Source organism: Hippoglossus hippoglossus, chromosome 9, assembly GCF_009819705.1.
Source record: "Hippoglossus hippoglossus isolate fHipHip1 chromosome 9, fHipHip1.pri, whole genome shotgun sequence".
In the NCBI taxonomy this organism is placed as follows: domain Eukaryota; kingdom Metazoa; phylum Chordata; class Actinopteri; order Pleuronectiformes; family Pleuronectidae; genus Hippoglossus; species Hippoglossus hippoglossus.
In genome coordinates, this window is record NC_047159.1 from 16,583,017 (window position 1) to 16,595,731 (window position 12,715).

Consider the following 12,715-nt stretch of genomic DNA (forward strand, 5'->3'; position numbering starts at 1 on the left):
TAGATAACTTCAACTTCACACCTTCCCCTTCAGGTATTTTCCTTGTTTCTCATCTTAATCAAGCACAATCATCCGTAACTGATGTATTGTCCCTTCTATCCATGGCAGAACGTCTGCTTCGACATCACTCAGCCAAAAATGACACTTGCCTAAAATGTAATCAACCTTGAAAGAACATTGTTGCAGTTATTTCATATAATCTGTCTGTCACACTGTCAATGCTTTGTCTGATGCAACCAAAATATCAGACATATTGAGAAAAATCTGGCTCGGGAACCATGTGTACACACACACACACACACACACACCGACACCCACCCACACACACTGCGGACATCATCCTTATATAGTATATAGGTTATAAAGTGCAGTGTCAGCAGAAAAGATGAGAGGCACATGTAGCTAAGATCAGCTGCCACAGATAGACAGGCAGGCCAGGCAGCCAGCGTGTGCCCTTGAGGTGCTCTGAGTGGACAGGCTGGTTTGCTTGAATTGTCTGAATCCACTTCTCTTCATCTCTTTGGAGTTGGGCTGAGTTTGGCTGTTGATGACCCAGGGACCTCCGGCCCACCCCCAACTGTTCTGTACTGTCAGCCAAACATCAGAGAAATGTGTTGTAGAAGACAGACCTGGCCTAAATAGTGGTTTTGTGCAATGTGAATTCCCTGAAAAGGAAAAAAAAAACACAAAGAGGAGTTGATGACTTATTGCAGCTTTCAAGACTGATTCCCTTTTAAGACGTTTTCACAAGATAAATCTGCAAATTTATTTACAGCAAACCTTTAGGAAACACCTCAAAGGAAATTCATGGGATGCTATATGACATGTATCTCTGTCCTTGTTGACCAATGCAGACAATGACACCATACAGTCAAGGTATAACCGAGTTAGTTACTTTCTCAAATGACCCCAGCTGTTGTGCACAGCCCTATACATTCATATCGGGCCCCAGAATACCCCCAGTGCTTGTCAGCGAGCTCTATAGTTTGGCAGAAATGTAATACCTTAATGTGTGTCTGGATGAAGGGAGTGTCAGGTATGGAGGGAGTAATGGAGGAAGGGCTGGAGATGCAGGTATGACCCAGGTTAGGCTTGGTGTAAAGGGGATCCGATAAGGCGTTCCCTGGACCCTGCAGTCTCCCGGTCTCTTCTATGGGAGAATAATAAGCAGCTGTAACCCTGAGACACTCCCAGGCCTGTGTCCTCAGCCACAAAAACCTTCACCCGGGCGTCTTATCGGGTTCTAAGGATATCATGTAAGACAATACATGTGAGAAGTGCAGGGGGAACAATGGGAGGAAAGTGCAGTGTGATATGAGGGGGGGACTAATGTCAGTGGATAATTGTCGAGGCCTTTGTCACCTTCAAGTACACACTGGCAACTCAGGACTCACTGAATTCTTTTCATTCAAGGATTTCACATTGGGATGAGATGAAACTCTACAACCAGTGCTGTTACACATACTTTCACACCACACACAGAGGTTATGTGCCTGTTGTGGATAAAGGGCAACTTTTTCTGAAGTTTTCCATGAAGCTTTGATGCAATAGAATGTAAAACAGTGCAAATGATCAACTGAGATTTCTGGAATGTCGTTTAATGTTTTGAAGTTTAAATGATTTTTTATATTTCTCTCGTTTTTTAGGTAAGCGTGTCCAACCTGATCAACTAGAGAAGAATCTGACTTGACTGACGTGTCTGACAAGCGCCAGGAGCTTCATCATATTCTCTACAACTCTAAAAACTGCCTTCTGTATTTCTCTCAACTGGTGAAATACCCTTCACGATGACCTATAATGATGCAATCACGGCGGCCTTGGACAAATATGCATATGTATTATATTAATATACGCTGGAAATATTCTCCAAATTGGAACTTGTTGTTTCAATGTTTATCTTTTTAATAAACTTCCCATTTATTTCATGTAATTGATTGAGTCTAACAAGTATATCTTTTGACAGCTAAATAAAAGCCTTTTTCTTACTTTAAGTGATGTCTTTTAAGTGTGTGTTATTTTACTCCTGGTTCTGTGCACTGCTGTTTCTGTGCACCCCAGGTAAAGAACAATAGTACTTGACATAATTGGGTCCCATTTAGTTTAACGAAAAAGAGCAGGCGTGCCCATAAAAAGCCGGCAGGGTGATCAAAGCAGCGAGTGCACTGATCAAAATCACACACCTGACACAGTTATCCAGACAGACTTACGAAACGCCGAGGCAAGAAGGCTCCCCTGTTGAAATCAGTTTCATTCCAAAGTGTTTGGTGAGATCTTTAGAATCAAGCATGTGCAAAATACAAAACAACAATTAAAAACTTTCACGATTCTCTGCTTATTTTCTGCACCTTCTTAACAACTAGAATGTTTTGTTGTCTTTCTCTGCCCATGCACTTCAGGCGTGTGCTTCTGAAAGAGAAATAGGACAATCTGACTTTTGTTTCCTGTACTAGAAATTCCCTATAGTTGTATTCACACTATAAGGATAAAAAGTAGGATCCACAACTTCTGCTAAAGTGTTTCTTGTGGGGAAGAAGCCTATTTTTCCCCACATCGTTCATTACCCCTCATTCATTTTTATGTGACTTTCCATTCTCCCTGCTACTTCCTAATCATATTAATTCTCTGTCCTTCCCTACTTAACATTCATTCTCACTATATATCTCCTGCTTACCCCATCTTCATTTCCTTTACTCGCATCACTCTTCCCTTCTTTCCTACGTCTTTCAGTCCCATCTGCCCCCCCACTTGTCCTCCCCCACCTTTGCCCATTCTTTTGCTAGCTCTCTTGCTCTCTCTCTCTCCCTCCCTCCCTTGTCTTTCTCTCCTTCTCAGATGTCAGATCACAGTCTAGTGTTCCGCTTGCCCTGTCATCACATTTTTCACACAGCCCCATCCCTTAATTGGGCCTGTATCATCATATCATATCATCTAGAATACCTGATCACAGCCAGAGATGAAAGATCGCCTCCACCTATCCCCTCGCAGACAGACAGACACTCACGTACAGTACAGACTCAAACAAACACACACACACACATACCGTACATGCGGCCACGCTCACACAAACACATCAGCGGTCATATGGGACAGGAATCCATGCTGATGGCTGTGTCTGTGCACATTTTTACACCTCATGTTTGCACCGACTTGTCGATGTGATTGTTACAGTGTGACAGGTGAGACGGTGTGGTATTCCGAGAGTGTCCAGAGATGTTTGTATCAACTGCTAGTGGCTTTTGTGATTAGACAAAGGATGCCCTGGAGCCAGCAGTGTCACATCTACAGGTAAATAAAGGAACCGTCAACAATAAAGTTTCTCCGGGAGGCTAAAATAGCTCCAACTTGTCTTGGCATCAACTTGAAGGATGTAACATGAGATCCTGTGCACTGCATCCAGTCAGTCCTGCTGCTGCAGACTTAAAATATACTGTAACAGTTAGATACATGATGAAATTATTATTCTCTAAAGGACATTTCCATCCAAACAAAAGCAGTGACCACAGATAAGGTCGTGCCTTCAAAAAGCAGACTGAACCTCTAACACGAGAGGTCTTTTATAACTGCTACACCACTGCACAACCTAAAACATTTTAGAGGTCTCAAATTTCCACCAAATGAAAATTTTGGTCAATAACTTACATTAATAAATCTTAATGATCTTGTAATTTTTGAGTCATGAAATGCCTATAAAAGTGCAAATATTTTAAATATGTACTTGAATTATGAAATAAATATTAAAGCACTTGTAGGAACTGTTAATACAACCCAGTTCCTGTTGCAGTATTTTTGTAGGTGTGGCCTAAGAAAACCAACGCATTTTTGCTCCAGCAATGCTTCAACAGAAGATGAAGGTCATCACACAACTAAAGAAGCCTTTATATTCTATATTAATCTGCAGCAGTTCAGTGGATTCCTACCTTTTTGACTTGTGACCCCTTAGCACAAGTTGTTTGTGTTTGAGATATAAGAGATTTATTCTTATTTGAATTATTTTGTGGCCTTTTGGCCTCAAAGATAAAAAAAATAAAAAACTTCAGATTCCTCTAACTTCTCATTAACAGGTAAAAATCCCACACTGGTAACCTCCCAAAATTATCGAGTAAATTCTATTAAAATGTTGTTTTTTCCTTATGTTGGTGCTCACAGAATTCTGTTGTTCCAACCCACATCAAAAACTCATTAAATGTAGAATATGCAACTTCAACTACGAGGGATCTCTCTATCCAAACAACAAAAAATTGGTTTGTAGTTTGTAGTGTGGGATCATGGGAGTTGTTGTCTTCACCATCATTGAAAATGTACCTGACGTGATGCATAATAATGAAATATAATTATTCATCTTACTAACGTTACACAGTTAAAAAATAATTGTGATCCATTAAGAGCGCCCAATACAAAGTGAAAAGAAAAAACAACAGACTGGGAAACTGGCAAACATTGTGCTTTCCTTCATCATACGTTGTTTGCCCCGGAAGTAATAGCAGAGATGGACAAAGCCACGGGTAAAGTGGTTACAACAAAATCCAAACGAATGAAATGTCCAATTATCTTGGAAATTTTGGAGTCGAAACATTGTTGGGAACACAAATATAAAACAGAGATCTCTTTGATCTCTTTGTTTTTAGACATTTTGATGAAGATGTGTTACATATTATATCTTTAATTACTAGTGTGTTTACAATCTACAATGGGTAAGGATTTTATTTTTCACATTGAAAACAGAATGCATTGCTCTGTGTGTTATTTCTCTCCACACCATGACAAATATGCCAGAGCCCTTTTTTGAATAAACTATTCCTCTCACAAGTGCTCAAATCCTTCTTTTACTGTGCACCCATGGGAATGCTGTGCAGCTACATCTTTTTTCATGAAAGCACACCACACCATTGCAAAGCCATTGTTTTTATGTGTTGGGTAACACAAGGACAGTTTGAATCAGGACAAAGAATGGGTCACAGGCCTGTTTTCTGTGCACACTATTAGTTGAGATACACGTTTACACAATTGAACTCAAGCTTATATAATTGTATTTCTAAAATAACTACTCTAACTCTAACTACTTTGGATTTCTTAGACGAGCTCGATTTTTACGATTGTAGTTTGTTTAATTGTTAATCAGAGCCCAAAATAAGTTGCAAACCTTTTTGTGTCTTCTCCCAACATGAAAAGAATAATAAGCATCAGCTCTAAAATTGAGGTTCATTTCTCATTCAGATCCTGGGCTGAAAACATGCAAAATCATTTCTGCAGTCTTTCTCATAATGCACAGACATAGGACACGATTTTGTATCTTGACAAAAACTTCATCAATTATCTGGCATTATCAATGAAAGAGAATCCTCCCCACAGATCATATTGTATGACACTGGGCTGGTGGATGAATGTGTCGTGAAATCCAACAGAGACAGACTCAAACACGTGAAGACATGGCTGAATGGGTCTTCCTGGGATAATAATGCAGCTGTCTGCATCTTTCAGTACGACTGAACTGAGCCAAAAGCATTTGGGAGCCACATAGATCTCAGATGACTTTTTACGTGGCACTTACATAAGATTGATCTCTTGAAGGCAGTAAAAAAAGATAAATGCAAGAACTCTACTATTGACTTAAAGCTTTGAAAAAGAAATTCTCTTTTTAACATCAAAGTGTTTTTTTTTGGCCCATGAACATGACCTTGGTAGCTGGTGGCGAGGAAAAGTAAAGAATAAAACTTCTAAACTCCATTATGTGATAGAACTTTTTTTGCTCCTCCTTTTGTCTCCCTCCTCTTTTTTTCCACTAGACGGCACAGTATTTCACTTTTATCTGCAGATAGCAGGACTTTGTGTTATCTTATTTTGTTTGGGAGAAGATTCACAAGAACTATTCGCCCCATGATCCCAACAGACGGCGAGATACAGAACTCCATGTCTGGAAACTTCGCAGCGAGAAAAATGAGGTCTTACCGGAACTACCTTTGGTACGTGTTAAACACTGTGGTTTTTCCCTCAAAAGATTTGGAAACCATAGTGGCTGCATTATGTTGGAGAACTAAGCAGTATTGTACAACACAGGGATGTGTGTTGATTTAAAAAAAGCAGCATCTTTATAATCAAAATCGGAGTGAGGTGCTTGAAACTGGAGTTTGATTAGATTATTCAAGGTTTGAGGTAAAAGGGGTTTTGCTTTTTCCTTTTTCCTTTTCAGTCTGTATCACATACGTGAACCAACATAACTCACTCTGCTGATCAGTGAATCCCACCATTTTGTGACTGAGGTACATCCACAGGCCTTTGAAGGATTTGAATGCAAACTGGATGTTATTTATCATAAATAAATGAACTGTCACTGGTTAGGTCAGAGTGGTCATGTTTGCGTTTGTACAACAAACTGTCCCGATGAGGTCCTTGGCAAACATCAGCTATGATCTCCTGAAGGTTATTTTGGAGGTTCCCTTATCTGTTATTGGTGACGTTACTCTGTGGTGTTCCATAGCAATTGAAGCTTTACAGGAGAACAGTTAATGAGGACCTTAGATGGAAGCTTCAACCATTAAGACCAGAGAAATACTTGCTTTTTAGCCACGCGTTGGCATAGACAACCAGATACATTGTGAGCGTAATTATTCACATATTCGTTATATACCACCCATCGGAGTATTCCACAAGAGGGCACGCCACAGACCCGTGACCGCTGAGAACTTCCAGATTTGCATTCTGTTAATAACAAGCATGGCGACACCAGAGGAGGTGAGCCCATGGTTACTTCTGAGATCACGGAACACGGCGCCATTGTAAAAGGTGAGACCCTTAAATCAGCAACGTGACAATGGCGAGTATCTGCTTTACCATTGTCGCTACTGTTTCTATGCATATGTGATGATGCACCAACTGAATGCAGGATTCGCGAGGCAGCCATTATGTGCATGTATAGTTCAAAGTAAGTAATCAGTGGCCTAGGTGGCTACTTTCAGCTTTGCCACCATTGGATGAGTAATTTTTATGTTGTTTATCCATTATTTAATCCTATCAGAATTTCTGTTGTTTTGTTTTGTGTTTGTTTAGTTTTGTTAAATGAGTTTTCACAATCTCTCCATGTACTCACTGGCAACTCACCCTAGAACCGTTGATGTGGCCGAACACTATAAAAGTCTGTCCGCCTAACTTTGGGAAATCTGATGCCTTCTCTTCTCCCCCTACAATCATCACATCACATCACAGTGGTGCACAATCACACACTGCGGTGACATGCTGAGGTTGCCGCGCAGAAGCCATATACGCGGGCAGAAGATGTTGAAAGTGCGTTCGGTTGCGTGAGCGAGCACACACATGTGTGTCTTTCCCTGCATGTCCAGTCCAGAGTGATTGATTTTGAAGTGTGGGATCTTGACAGAGTATTGGGCCCATCCCAGGAGGCACAAGACCCGGGGGCCGAAACAGACGAGCGGCGCCTTACTTTTTTCCGCATCCTTCCTCCTTTTCAATCGAACCCCTCTTCCTCCCTGCTATTCCTACTGTACCCTCCTGTCTGATGGGTTTATTGATATATAACATGATATTTATTGCTGGCTAAAATGAGCCACCGCCTTGAAGGTGGTGGGTGGGAATACCTTATGTAGGTCAATAAGAGACAGACATGCCTGGTGATTTACTTTGAGGGAATTCACAGCTGAAGCCTATACCTCTGAGATATATGCAGGTGTCGAACCACCCATAGGAGGAGAAACACAGCAGAGATGTGAAATGGAAAGGTCTCAGGGAACATCACAGATTTTCAATATTGCTTAAATAGAATAGCTTATTTGCACTCTCTACAATCTGTGCTCTCACCCACCCACTTACTGGCCAGGGCTATATGTATTTACAGTATATAGGTACTGTAGGAAAGGAAGTGAGGAAATAAAGAGGTTCTGTTACATGTGCAGCAGCAAATGAATCCATATGTGCTCCTCCTGCCCTTGTATCATATATTTGTGGCATATGAGCTGTGAAAATATAGAATTCAATTTGCACCAACACTTATGAAACCATCGCCGCAACAAACTACAAATGAATCACCTTTTGAACCAAATGTTCCTTTATACTGAGATTCAAATTACACAGATACTTGGCAATACGTTTCCACAATATACAGTATATATATATATTATAAAGAAACTAACTCTGGCACCAGCACCCGGGAGAGTCCTGTTAGATCCTGGTGAACCAACTCGCTTCAGCTGTGCAAACTTCAGATTTAAATTCTTGAATTGTGCCGTGTAGTATCTTCAACCTGCAGGTTGTCACGAGGACTAAGGCTAACAAAACAGAGGCAGTGTTCCCCTCTGCTCCACCATTAGTGATGTCGCGTCACCCACTCCTGGGGCTTCGGCTTTGTTTTCCCATCATGCCCTCGCTGCCTGCTGGTTGGTTTAAACAAGCAGTATTCTCTTTCAGCCTTTCAATTATTCCATGCCCCGCAGCAGCACCCTGCACCCTCCACATACACTGAGATGGGAGCGGAGAAAGAAGGAGGGATTGATTTGAATTTGGCATTTAATAGGTGTATTGGTGCTTCTACATATGGTGTTGTCATTGGTTGCTTTGAAATCTTTATGACTAGATAGTGCATGTATTCTGTATATGTTGGAGTAACGCACCCACACACTGAAAACATTTACAAACTAAGCCTTGAAGGAAGATCTGAAGTCGGCCAGCTCTATTTTGTGGTGAACCCTCCATATGGTCAAAATCTTTTTGTTTTAATTATTAAAAAAAACTAAATATCACAACCCGTACAGTAATAATCACAAATGAGCAAAAAAGACACGACAAATGCAATTTCAATATTTTACTTAGTGTTTCAATTAAGTTTCGTCACCCTAAAATACTTGAAAAGTCTCTCTCCGCTACATAATTTGCCATAATCGTACTACTTCCTTCGCTGTCCCGCTGTCTCGTCAGTCCATCTCCGTCCCCCTGTCTCTGACTCCCACGGCAGCTAGACACGGGTCAAGTTCTTCCTTTTGAGAGGGTGAGATGGAGGCTGAAACCCTGCAGTCACAAAAGCAGCACCGTCTAGACAAGGCCCCACAGTCCTGACCCCTGTTAGACCCTGTCCCCCTAGGGGCCTATAATACCTTTGTTTCCATGTTGATAAATTCTATTTCCTGTCATACTAGCAGCACAACAAACACAGACATACAAAGTTAGAAACTTGGACCACAGGTATGTTTTTTGCAGTGACTTTCAGAGTAGACATAAATGGAGGTCTCGTTTTGCAGATATGACGTCAAAGAGAAGCCAGAGAATATTGTTAAATGTGTTCAAACACATTTATCAACACAATTAACCAGATAAGTAAGTACTGATCATTTCGTGCAGGAATAAGTGTTGATTTTTAAGACTAAATCGAATTATTATTCAATTTGTTTTACTTTGTGTAACGGAGTAGATTTGTCCCGGTGTGTGTGATGTGAATATGTCTGTGTTGACTTAAGATCCTTGGTTCCCATAGACACACGTCTGGATTTGGGGTTTCGGGGGGAGCAGTCTGGTGATTTAGTCATGAATTATAATCTAGTCACACGGCGTAAAAAAAAAATTAACATACAGCCTTCGACAGCGTACACAAGAGTAGACCACTTCTATTCAATGGCCCACAAGGGAACACGGTCTGCTGGCCTGAGTCTCCTCAGTGTCTGTTTCAGCACAGGACCTGCTCATGGCTAGGTGCTATGTTAATTAGATAGTGTTTGCACACGCATTACATACGCATTGTGTTATAATGTCTACATGCCAACACCGATTATCTGAGAAGTCAAAAAGACTTTGAGTTATGAATCAAAATATTATCAGTAGAAGAAAAAAAATCTCATAATTTATCAGGCAAAACAAATAATTATTCAAAATTTTAAAAAACGATACTGCGATATCATCTAGCCAGATCCCTTTTAATTTTGTCCCACTTTTGGAAGAGTCTATCGCCATGCAAAATTAATGAGTCCAATTTACATTCAATAAAGCACATAATCAAGCCGCGTATAATCAGCTATGATAAACACGTAAAATACAGATCATATGCATCCTATCCGATCGATTTTTACTATTATTTTATTTCTTTCCTTTTATTATATTCATATATATTCACATTCACAAGTAAGGTGCTCATAATAACACATTCTTTATCAATAAGTTCCATACAACTGTCATCCATTTCAAAACATCATGTGGGAAAATCATGTTCTTTGTCCTCCATTTTCTGCCGCTGTGCCAGCTCAGAGCTCAGAGCTAAAATGTAGCCTACACACTAACATAAGCAACACATGGTCTCGCTAGTTTTCTCTCTTTGTTTCCGACAGTTTCCCCGTCCTCCCCTCTCCATCTTCAGAGAGCCATGAAGTGTCTGAGTCACCCTCGATTACAGTTTGTATTTATAGACAGCAGAGTCAGGACCCAGGCCTTGAGTGTGTGAATGTGTGTTTGTGTGTGTGTGTGTGGATGGGTGTTTCCAACTCACACCACCTAAAACTAGGGCCCAGAGTCTGATGACTCACCTCAGCTTTACTGGACACTGCCACCGGGAGACCTGACGTCACCTGTCCTGAGAGCGAGAGTTACTGCTCCCGCTGACCTCACTCTGATCCGGGTCAGAGAGGAAAAGAACCCGAGATTGTCTGTCTTGTCGGCGCTTGAAGACACTGCCTCATTTTCACGTCTTCTGAGCACAGGTCAGAGTAAATATGTGGCATCGCACTTTGTGAAAGCGAAGATGGTGAAGCCATAGTATTTTTTTTAGGAGCAAGGAACAGTGCACATTTACAGCTCAGTCATTGTCCTCTCTTTCATCCACATACATATGCAGTCAATCAACTCGGTGTATTTGAGTATGCGCGTCCATATTTACACAAGCCTGGACAGCCTTCTGTGTTCTCATGTGCAGGAGAGACAGGATTCTTTGGTTCACACCCGTGAACATGCACACTTATGCAACACACAAACACAGGGCTGAGGCCTTCAAGATGTTGATGTTGGACATTTAAATTGAGAAGCCTATAAGACCTGCAGCTGCCTGTCTCGCCTGCTTGAATAGGGTGGGATTTTTATTTTAGGCGGGAAGGCTAGAAGGGGCAGTGAATGCTTTCCCGATGAGAGATGAGGCATATTGAAAACTATATTAAATTACCCTGATTAACAATTTAGCCACGATCAGGATAGCGATAGGGGTGCTCTATGGGGAGGCCCCGAGACTATTCATCCCCAGAGCGCCAGGGTCGAAAGGTGCCCCAAGTTCACAGGCTCAGGCCCTTTGTTATGCTAACGCCCTATCCCAAATCAGCTGCCTGCTCCGTGGCCAGACACAAGCACTTCCCTGAGAACTTTCAGCGAGTTGTCATTCCACTGTTCATCTTAAAACCCCAACACCTCCCCCAACCCACCCCACCCCGACACACACGTAGACAATCCCTCTTGCCCAATTCCCGGCACAATCCAACATTATTTTGCAAGTGGGAATGGGGGTGGGAGATGCGGGGTGTGTGTGTGTGTCCTGAAAACGCACATTAAGAGGTGCCCTTTATTCTCTTATATTTGTCTTAGAATGCAGAAAATACTCGCGCAAAACAACAACGATTTTTTTATTTATAAAGAAAATTTAAGAATCTTTTCTTTACCTTCACAGGTGCCTGCCTAAGCTGAGAAAAACTAGGAGCTCCCATATTACAGAATATTCTGGAACTATAATGTTTGGACCTTTCTGTATAGAGTGAGCGGTGATCAATACTCAGTTGATAGGATGAGTTGATAAGACATATGTAAAAGGTCAAGAGTCAAATGCTGGTCAAACACCCTTGACCTTTAGGTCAAAGTCTTTAGCGTGAAGGGACAGTTACATATGTGTCCAATCTCAACCTAATATTGACAAAAGTGAATTTATTGAATAAGAATTCTCACAAACAAATGTAAAGTTAGACATTTAATTTTTTTACATGTTTTATTATATAGGAATAATTGATCATGTAATTGCCACAGTCTTTTTTTATCCTATAAAAACATTTCGATTTTAGCCCATTTTTATGTATGAAATAGATAACCCAGTTGTTTTAATGTTTTTAAGGTGCTATTTAACGATGCACTTTTAAAAAATGTGAATTTTGGGGGAAATCATATGCACAAACACATTCACACACTTTATGACTGACACAACAACATCAGCAACGACAGCAGCGATGCACGTACTACACCACATGAAATTGAATAAAATGTCTCAAAACACATGCAACATAATCATATACCACAGTTTAGAAGACACTGATTATGTGCAGCCATTGTCCTGAGTTGTAGGCGTGTGTAACTGCCCTCGTCTCTCTCTCTCTCTCTCTCTCTCTCTCTCTCTCTCTCTCTCTCTCTCTCTCTCTCTCTCACTACCGCTGAGCCAAAACCTCAACCAGGAGGCGAAGAAAAAAATCTTCGATCTCATCAATGCAAATCAGAGCCCACAACCTGGGGAGCCTTGCTTGACTCACCGGTTCTCCAGAAAGAAAAAAAAAAGAGCCAAAATTACAGGCTTTCACTTCCAAATCTTGTTGTCATTCACCACTATGGATGCTCCACATTAATACAGGATAGTCAGTCATATCCATGGATTAGTCTGCAGTCAGTTTAAAAAGCCGTCTCCACACTGAGGCTGCCACAAGAGAAAATAAGGATGCTTCTAATTCTGCCAGCATAATTGCCTGATTATAATGAGCTTCTCTCT

At 41.1% G+C, this 12,715-nt stretch overlaps 1 long non-coding RNA gene across 1 annotated transcript in view; it reads left to right on the top strand.

The window, feature by feature from the left end:
• LOC117768346 overlaps positions 1–1,991 on the top strand; it is a 37,085-nt gene extending 35,094 nt beyond the window's left edge. The window contains exon 4 of the long non-coding RNA XR_004615045.1: positions 1,647–1,991. This is a non-coding gene — a long non-coding RNA (uncharacterized LOC117768346). The remainder of the gene's footprint in view (positions 1–1,646) is intronic.
• The last annotated feature ends 10,724 nt before the right edge of the window (positions 1,992–12,715 follow it).